Source organism: Salvelinus sp. IW2-2015, linkage group LG6.1 (assembly GCF_002910315.2).
Source record: "Salvelinus sp. IW2-2015 linkage group LG6.1, ASM291031v2, whole genome shotgun sequence".
NCBI classification, from domain to species: Eukaryota; Metazoa; Chordata; class Actinopteri; order Salmoniformes; family Salmonidae; genus Salvelinus; species Salvelinus sp. IW2-2015.
In genome coordinates, this window is record NC_036845.1 from 14,417,925 (window position 1) to 14,427,853 (window position 9,929).

The window sequence follows — 9,929 nt, forward strand, 5'->3', positions numbered from 1 at the left end:
GGTGAATGCTTTCATAACATGGAGCACATGGACCCACTGAACATACCTGTACACTGTACAGCAAGGGAGGTCATGGCCTGTGTAATAATGTAATCATGCCATTCCAATAAGCGACCACAGAGAAAAGCTTGATGTTGAATTCTATGAGTATTAGACGCTAGTAGTATTTCAGAAGAAGAAAATGTTAAATTACCACAGATCAATGAAATGGTAAATATCAACCATCAAGGTATGCCCTGACCTGTACCTAGCTCATTATACTATAGCCCTCGGGGTACAAACAAGAATAATGAGCAAGGTAAATGGTATCATCAGCATTAAAGAAACCCTTTTTACTTCAAAGAGAAGCGTGCCATTCATCGTTCATGAACTCTAACACTGTAGTGGTCGCTATTGTGCGTGGGCTTGATGTCCAAATTATATTCAACATGATTGAACTTAATGTTACTGGAGTATCATTTAATTGACAAATTAACCTTTCCATGAGAATTGAGGTCAAAAAAAGGTTCAGCACAAAATAAGGACTTGAAAGAGAAGCTGGCCATGTTTGAAAGCTTAAAGGGCTATAAGAGTTTGTATTTTATGATAAAAAATTTGATTTGATTTTTCAAATAGATTAATTAAATGGGAAATTAATTAACAACAGCACAACAAAGCGGCTACCCTAGCGCTGATTTGGTAAATAGCTGAGGGATGGGGCTAGAGAACGTAACCTAACAAAGCTATCAATACTGGGACTGACCATCCATTAGATCAAAATTATAGTTTTAACCATGTTTTAAACCTACACAGCCAGTGTTTGTTTACAATTGAATGGTTTACAAACAATGGAGTAAAACAAATGTATATTTTGGGGTTCTGATGGTGTACTGTCACACCCTGATCTGTTTCACCTGTCTTTGTGTTTGTCTCCACCCCCTCCAGGTGTAGCCCATCTCCCCATTATCCCCTGTGTATTTATACCTGTGTTCTCTGTTTGTCCGTTGCCAGTTTGTCTTGTTTGTCAAGTCAACCAGCGTTTTTGTTATCAGCTCCTGCTGTTCCTAGTCTCTCTTTTTCTCGGCTTCCTGGTTTTGACCCTAGCCTGTCCTGACTCTGAGCCCGCCTGTCTGACCACTCTGCCTGCCCCTGAACCTGAGCCTGCCTGCCGACCTGTACCTTTACTCCACCTCTGGATTGTTGACCTCTGCCTACCCTGACCCTGTGCCTGCCTGCTGTCCGGTACCGTTGACCCACCTCTGGTTTCCTGACCTCTGCCTACCCTGACCCTGTGCCTGCCTGCTGTCCGGTACCGTTGCCCCACCTCTGGTTTACTGACCCCTGCCTGCCTTGACCTGTCTATTGCCTGCCTCTGTTGGAATATTAAACCATTGTCAATTTGACGTGTCTGCATCTGGGTCTTACCTTGATTCCTGATAGTGTACAACAGTTAAACTAAGATAATTAAGGATTTTATAAGTTAGTCGTCAATAATCAATGGTTATATATAAAAAAAAATTAAATGCATGGCCCTTTAAAAGGTTATGCCAGTGTACAATAGAGATGTAGTCATACATGATATAAGTGTAAATGAATGGGGTTAATTATCTTATGTATGCAAAACATGATTTGCATAACAGTTGTTGTTAATAATTAGTTGGATAACATCCCATTTTAATGAACATTTAACAGGTTGACTGATTCAAAATTCAGCATCGAGACGTCTATAACTCACCATGGAAATCACCCAACACACAATTATGTATTGTCAGAGCCTAACTTTGATTTCGTAGATTTTTCGGCCAACCATGATCCCACCCACGCACGCATCTGTGACTATAACTAACTTGTATTTTGGTCCATGACACCGCGGTACTCAGCAGGATGCTGCGCCCAGTAACGACTGGGAACTAGCTCATTCACTGTATGTTGAGATGAGCTTGGTTCTGGGGCTACATTTCTGCCGTGTGGATCACTGTGCTATATGGCAAGTACACAAGACTGTAGTAGGATAAAGCAACACTGGTTTGATCAGCACACAGGTGTGAGCCATTTCATTTTTGAATTATCATGAAGCAAAGAAGGGTTGGAAGAATATGCAAAACGGAGATACGGCATGGGTCCACGTGAGTGGCCAGATGTGAGGACGTAGTGGTGGTTGAGGGGACCCCATGTGTCTAGTCACATCACATATTATAAATAAGCTACTGCGCGAGTGTATATTACATATCAGTTATGATAATTAACAAATATTACCTAAAACGAGGACGACGAAAGTCTTACACGATCGTGCAGGAGAACAGTTCAGTAGGGGAGACGACTGTTAGTAAGAGGTTCCTGACCGAGAGTATAAGGACTCTAGTAACAAGCATTGATCAATGCTAACATTCACTTCTCTCGAGTATGCATAGAGACATTGTTCATACCTAAATTTGATGAACGGTGTACTCACTTATCTGTATATACACCACCTGCTCGTGTACACATTGTAGTGACAGTGCAATTGCCATTTAATACCACCTGCTATTCCGCGACTTCTTATTTTTGATCACATGAACGTTACAAGGTACACAGAGGGGATCGTCGCCTGCCCATAACACATGTGCTCCCAATCATCTGCATGTGGGGAGGGAGCCGACTGCTTGGTGGTCCTCAGACAACGACAAAACACACATGAGACAATTCCATACTGCTTATTAAAACACACATTTATTGCGTTGAGACTTGTCACTGTTTGTTATCGAATTCTAGAGCATAGTGTGGTAGTTCTAGTTGCTAGACGGTTAAAATCTAGTTTGTTGCGAGGAAAGGCGGAAGTTGAAATGGACTCTGGATATATATAGCGATACGGAACCTGTGGAGTCAGACAAGTGATCATGTGCTCACCGTACCGAAATGGAACCGGGGTCAGCGGACTCCGATGTAGAGACCGAGAAGAGAGCACTAGGGCGCTCAGTGGCGTCGTTACCACTAATGCGCTCACCACTCAGGAGAGCTCGCCAATGATCTGCTTTGGATACTCTCTCATCTCCCACTCTCCCCTTCCAGACCCACACACCTTCTCCACAGCTTGGTCTGACGGGTCTCACACACGTGCCGGACATAACACCACAGCTAACATACCATAAGAACTTCCACATCCCAATCTTCCCGACGCATCTATTGATCTTAGAGCAATACAGTCACTAGATCCTCACACGGTCAAACGCCGATTGGTAACATCGGGGAGACTAACAACGCACTCCCGCCTGTTCCATTGCATGAAGATAAGATGGCGAGAACAGGAGGGATACCCAAAGTAAGGGTCGGAATAGAACGAATGGGCGTGCATTTCATCTTTTCATAGGTGTCAACCAGTTTGCCTTCAGAGTTCTCTCAAAGTCCTGAATATTCACTGGTTTGAAAAGGAAAATAGAAGGAAGTCCACTCAAGAACAACAACCACAGCAGCCATCAAACAAAACCACCCTATTAATTACGATGAGCGCCACCGGCAATGGAAAAGCAATCTTGTCTCCACCTATGTAGATTAGTTCTATTCTATTTTCCTGTTTTTGAAGTTATGAAGGCATTGATTTTGCCCCCTGCTCGCGGAACGCCGCGGCAAGGTGTCGACCGCGGCCGAGAGCGCCCCATCTGTTTCGAGTGGGCCTGTTCTCTCCTGCTTCAGACTACTCCTGACCGTCCCCGCCGCAAATTAAGCCCTGTTTGGGAGTGCAGAGAGACACAATTGACAACTTAAGGACCCCAATTATTACGGGACTTGGTGGGTATGGTAGAACCACACATAGACATGCTGTCATATAGAAATGCGTAATCCGATGCTGTAAACTGGGTGCTGTGTAATGCTAGATTGGTCTGCTAGCTTCAGAGCACGCTAGGCTGAGTAGTACAAGAAGGCCTTGGCTTCTACAGAATGTTTGAGTGAATGCTTTCGACACAGTATACACTCCCCTAAAACTTCGGAGACCATCATTTGTTGATGACTTGAGTAGGATATGATTACTACTGGCAGTAGCTTGCGAGGTAGTGTCCATACTGTCACTATAACTGCAACCGGCTGGTGGCTCACCAGGCATACACTTGCCCATGTGGTGTCCCTATATAATTGAATGAATGAGAGTTTGCCGAGTGGTATGAGAACCTAAAAAGAGAGTTCTATGAGATGACCTTCGCACAGTGCTGTGCTTGCTGTGTGTGAATACCTCTGTGTGGGTGCGACTGTGTGTATGTATGCCTGTGGTGATATGATGATTGTCCAGTGAGTAAGCGAGTTCGATGATATGGAAGCGACATCGTGGTGTGTGGGTATGAACTTTCTCCAGTGCGAGACCTGTGGTTGGGCTGTACTCATAGATTGTCGGATGTGTTGTAGTATGTCTGATTGTAGTGTGAATGTATTAGTGTGTGTAGGGGTTGGTGTGTGTGTGTGCTTGTGTAGGTCTATGTGATGATGAAACTCGCGTGTGTGCTAGTGTCCTTGTAACTAGAATGTGATAGAGTGTGTGTGGTGTAGTGTGTGTGGTGGTGTGTGGTGTGTCGGTTGTTGTGTTTGTGTGTGTTGTGCTCGCGTATGCTACTGTGTAGTTGCACTGTCGGGCTGTGTGTGTGTGTACAATGTACAGATGTGTCTACGCACCCTGACACTGGGATCTCCAGCAATGCACCCTTCTTCAACGTTAGCCGCTGCTGGCTCACACACGCCCCGTGTGCTGACTACGGTATGATGGGGACCCCTAGCATGGCACCACGGCTGTACTCTCTCCTCTGGACAGTGTTGAGAGCGACGGAATTAACAGACGTGTGGAACTTTCCTGGTTGCCCGCGTCCATGGCTACACACAGGTCATATAGTATACCCCAGAGTGCTTACTGTGGGCAAGGCCAGGAGCGTGCTCTGCTCTCAGCAACCAAGGTCAGGGCAGGGAGATCATCCTGCCCTGAGGTTTCATGAATTTGCCTATGTTTGAAAAGAACAAATGATTGGTATATGACTATCATAAACAGTGGTGGTTGTATTAGTATGAGGCTACTTCAGTTGTTTAAGTATAAACCGTTGGGGGACGGGTGGGAGACTAAGCTAACATTTGAAATTATTTGAAGATGATTTAGCAATTAAATTTTGTTAATAATTTTTTTTTAAACTTTTACCCCCTTTTTCTCCCCAATTTCGTGGTATCCAATTGTTAGTAGTTACTGTCTTGTCTCATCGCTGCGAAGGTCGAGAGCCATGCGTCCTCCGAAACACAACCCACACTGCTTCTTAACACAGCGCGCATCCAACCCAGAAGCCAGCCGCACCAATGTGCCGGAGGAAACACCGTACACCTAGCGACCTGGTCAGCGTGCACTACGCCCGGCCCGCCACAGGAGTTGCTAGTGCGGGATGAGACAAGGATATCCCTGCCAGGCAAACCCTCCCTAACCCGGACGACGCTGGGCCAATTGTGCGCCGCCCCATGGTTCCAATTGTGCGCCGCCCCATGAGTCTCTGGTGGCACAGCTAGCACTGCGATGCAGTGCCTTAGACCACTGCGCCACCCGGGAGGCCACATGATCATTTAGCTATTTGATATCGAACTGTATCCCCAAAAAAGTAAGTAAAATGATTTGAGAAAATATTGAATATGGCCTTTACTACTATAGCCCATAGAAATACATTGAATAACACATTCATGAATGGCAAAATAGACAGTAAAAAATATTTAACCCTGTATTTTTTGGGGCACAAAACTACTTCCATACTTCCATTCGTTTGACCTTCAGACGAGTCCCGTGACACTTGTGGGGGTCGTAGAGCAAAATATAGAACATCGCGTTCGCGAGAGTCTCCCTTTCCCATAGTGGTGTAATATTAGTTTTGTAGGCCAAACTGTTCGGGACGCTACAAACGTTTTCTTGAGAAGACCGGCTTGATTTTCGGCTTGTCTCATGGTCTGACAAACACTGCTGTAGCTCTGCCACCTTCCAAGGCCGACAAATGCGAATGAGGTGGATTGAGACGCAGCCCATGCAAAAAAACTGATATCTCTATCTTAAACTGACAGATTTTGATGGCGATTTTTTAAATTATGTTTCTTAGATTGAGGCACGGGTGAGTCAATAGACTCTTAAGGATTAATGAATGCGTGTATAATACGAGCTGACTGTTACAACCAGTGCAGTGCCCGTTTAATAATAGTGATGGATGCATAACTATAGCCTGGTCTGAAGTCTATAGTCATGGGAGAAAGAATAGACTCCAGTTTTCCCAGATTTGAAAAGAAAATCATGTGATCATCAGAAGCACTAGTTACACTTGTCAAATGAGAGAGACCGATTAAAGATGTATTTTATTTCAAGTGATTTAAAACAATTTTTTTAAAGGACAACACTAGTGACACCAGCACTTCCGGACAGGTTTCTCTATCTCAAAGCCATGTAAATATATGGCTGGGCTCTCACTTATCTGTCTACTACATTCTGGCCAAGTGTTATTGGTTGAGAGTTGGTCATAGCGGAGATGTTGTGTAACATATCATCAAGCGCTGTACTCTGAGAGAAGACCCACATTCACTCATCATGCAGTGTTTAAAAGGGCTAAAAGGTGGAGGGTGAAGTAGAAACATAGATCTTGCAAAAAATAAAAACTTGTTAGTGTTGAGCGATTAGTGATTTTTTTAAGGTCGGTTTGGTTCGATTAGTAAAAAATAATTGGTTTAGATTGCATTTACATTCAAATGATTTTAGAGCTTTTTAATAGAAATTCCAAAGCCAAAAACAGTGATCATTCAATCGCCAAAATATTCAAAATATTCCATTGTCTCGGTCAGGTCCAAACTGGGTAGACATCAATATAAACATAGAAATTTACTATGAAATAATACAATATTTCAGTTGTGTATATTACATTTTCATTCCTTAAAGTCATCATCTCATCTCTGCTTTGGCAGTAGAAGCCATACTGTACTGTCTGTAGTCATCCTATTTAGCTAGGCTAGCCTGCCTAAGTATGCTGCGAAGCTGTCTGAAGAAACCATTTTACTAGTTCTTCAAGGTAGATAAGGCATACATATCTCGCTCACTCGTAGTAGTGTTGTGTACATTCCTCTCTCATGTGGTCTATGCGGTCTCTGTGTATCTCACCTAATGCAGCAGGCATAAAGTATATCCATCTCTGTCTGAGCCAGAAAGAACAGGTGCAATAGATCATGGCCATTGTAGTTAATTACCACGTTTCTGCACTGAACTAGGTTAAATATTTGCTTAATGAAAACTACAACTCCCTTCAGCCCAGCGTCCCACTCTCATGAATAATTTGATTTCGCTCTAGGAAAACGGCACATTGGTCTCACAAAAAAACAGAACTAAATGGAATTAATGTAAATTAACTGATTAGTTGTTTAATAACTGGGGTGGGAAAAATACATTTTGGTTAATCGCTTAGCACTACAACTTGTCCTTTTCATACATCAACACCCCTTATCGTAGATAAATGGAAAATACAGTCATACAAATAATACAAATTTAGTGTTCAAAACAATCTGTTTTAAAAGAGGGGACCAAATAAAGACCAAATCATTCCTGTTCGCACGTCAACATCACTTATTTCAGATAGAAGACAAGACCGGGTCACAGAGATGTTACAGTGGCTTACGCACACAGCCAAGTCCTCTAATAGGCAGCCCACGCCTCATAATCTAGTTGTCACAGTGCAAGATTAGTCCCAGCATATCCTTGTCATTGTCAAATACCTGTCCAGGGCAGTCTCTACTCCACTGACAACATGCAGAGTGACAGAGAGGGAGTGGGTGAACGACGTTGGACTTCACCTTTAGAAATCTTCATGGTACATGTTAGGCATCAGTCCGCCCCCCCCCCTGGTCCCGTTCTAAAATAATTCCCCATAGCCATTCCCTTCCTACCTGAGGGGCTTGTCTACTGGCGTCAACAGCGGACCGATTAACAAGTTTCAGAAAGGTCAGTCGTTTTTCCAGTTGATCTGCACTTGTCGCCCTCCCGTGCCTCTGGTTGGAGCGTACACCCACAGCCCATGGCCCCAGCCCACGCCCCCCAGGCTAATGCACTCTGTGTTTACGGGCCCCTCTAATACGCCATTCTCTGATCTGACAAGTTGCCTCTCATCTGAGCACACATTTTTAGATTGCTACTAGCAAGGGCAACCACACTCATCACTGCCACTAAGTGCCTTTTCAGTTCAGGCTGAGGGTTAGGGATAAACAAAAAAAATCCTTTGCACAAATCGAATGATTTTGGTGAATTAATGGAAGGGAGGGACTACTGTAGTGTATCGACGGGGTGTGAATTGATCATCTCCGACCACCACTACCATCTTAACCCCCCTTGCCAAAGCTGTCATTTCTAGGGCTCTGTCCATTGCCTTTCTCCCAGTCTATAAGAGTAGAACTCAGTGAAATGGATGATGCCCTATGTTATTAGAAAGAACATGCATGATCCAAATGGGTGCATTCATCAGTGCTTGACTCGTATTGACTGAAATTAAAGAGCAGGGGGAATCTCCACTGTTTGCGAAGCACACTGGCAGATAATGGATTTGGTACTTTGATTTTAACTGAGGTGGATACATCCCAGAATATGTAGTCAATGGGTTGCCTATTATACAGTGCCGTGTACATCGCAGTGTTACTAATTCATGAAAACATCCTTGGTATGATTGTACATTTGACTGTGAGAAATTGTCACATGCCCAGTCTTGTATGATTTGACTTTCACTATACACTGTATGAATCTGATTTGGTTGATCTATGATCTAATCAAGCCTGGACATAATACACCAGCAAAACACTACCACGTACCACAGATGTAGAATCTTAATTTGATCACTCTTTTGTTGCTGAGAATCTTCCTGCGGTGCAGGGAAGGCAGATTAGTTTCGTGATTTACATAAATTCACTGAAAACCCGCACTAAAACACGGTTGTGTTAACAGTATTGCACTTTTCATGTGGCCTACTTTTGTCCAGCTAATAGCCTAACCACCAATCAAGCAACATTACGTACCAAACGTTTAAATCATGTTGCTATTATTTTGCTACAACAATGCTGGTCAAATTAAGATCCTATATCTGTACAATGCCCTTGCAATAAAATACTGTACACCTTCTAATACAAACACCTTGATCACAGCTACAGCGTCATTGTGCAAAATGGTACGCAGCATCATCTGGACATGTGTGCGACAAAAGTGTAACATTCACCATTAACTGTCAAGAGGTCTACGCATACAATTTGATGATATGTTTGATAAATCCAAAGCATCCACCTCACATAACTCACTGCAACTGCCTCTGCAATGGAATGCTGCAAAGCAAACGCAGCGTTCCATTGGAAATGAATGTACTTCTGGTGTACCAAAACGCGATGACGCTGTCGCTGTGATCAAGGTGTAAGGAGTAGCCCTAGTCAGCTGTGAATTGCACTTCCCTACATTATGCTGCTCTGTGTGAGGACAACCCTCTACATAGTATTGCCAATGAAGGTGATAAATGTGTGTTTACAGTAACTTAACCAGTGACTGAGGTGATCGTCCACAAACTAGACATGAGAAGACAATTTACCAGTTTACCGGCTGACCTTAACTCCTCCTAAACAATAATATGTGTTAATTCATAGATTCTCATTGATGAGCTCCCATCTGACATATTTATGTGTTCAGTGCCCATAAAGGAGGCAGAATTCACACTGAGCTCCCTAAGTCTGCTCCTATTAGGCCAGGTTGTCCACTTCCGCCTACACAAGCCATTACCAGTCAAGTGACAGTGCGAAACAGTGACATTAAACCGCACCCCTTCATCCCAAACCAAATCTAAGCACTGTGATTCAACTTGTCATTGGTGAAATATTCATACCAGTGCCAGGGAAAACTTTGTCCCAAAGTTTGTCTCTGATCTGTCTAATGTGAGCTTGGACAAGGTCTTGCCTCTTAGTGTCAC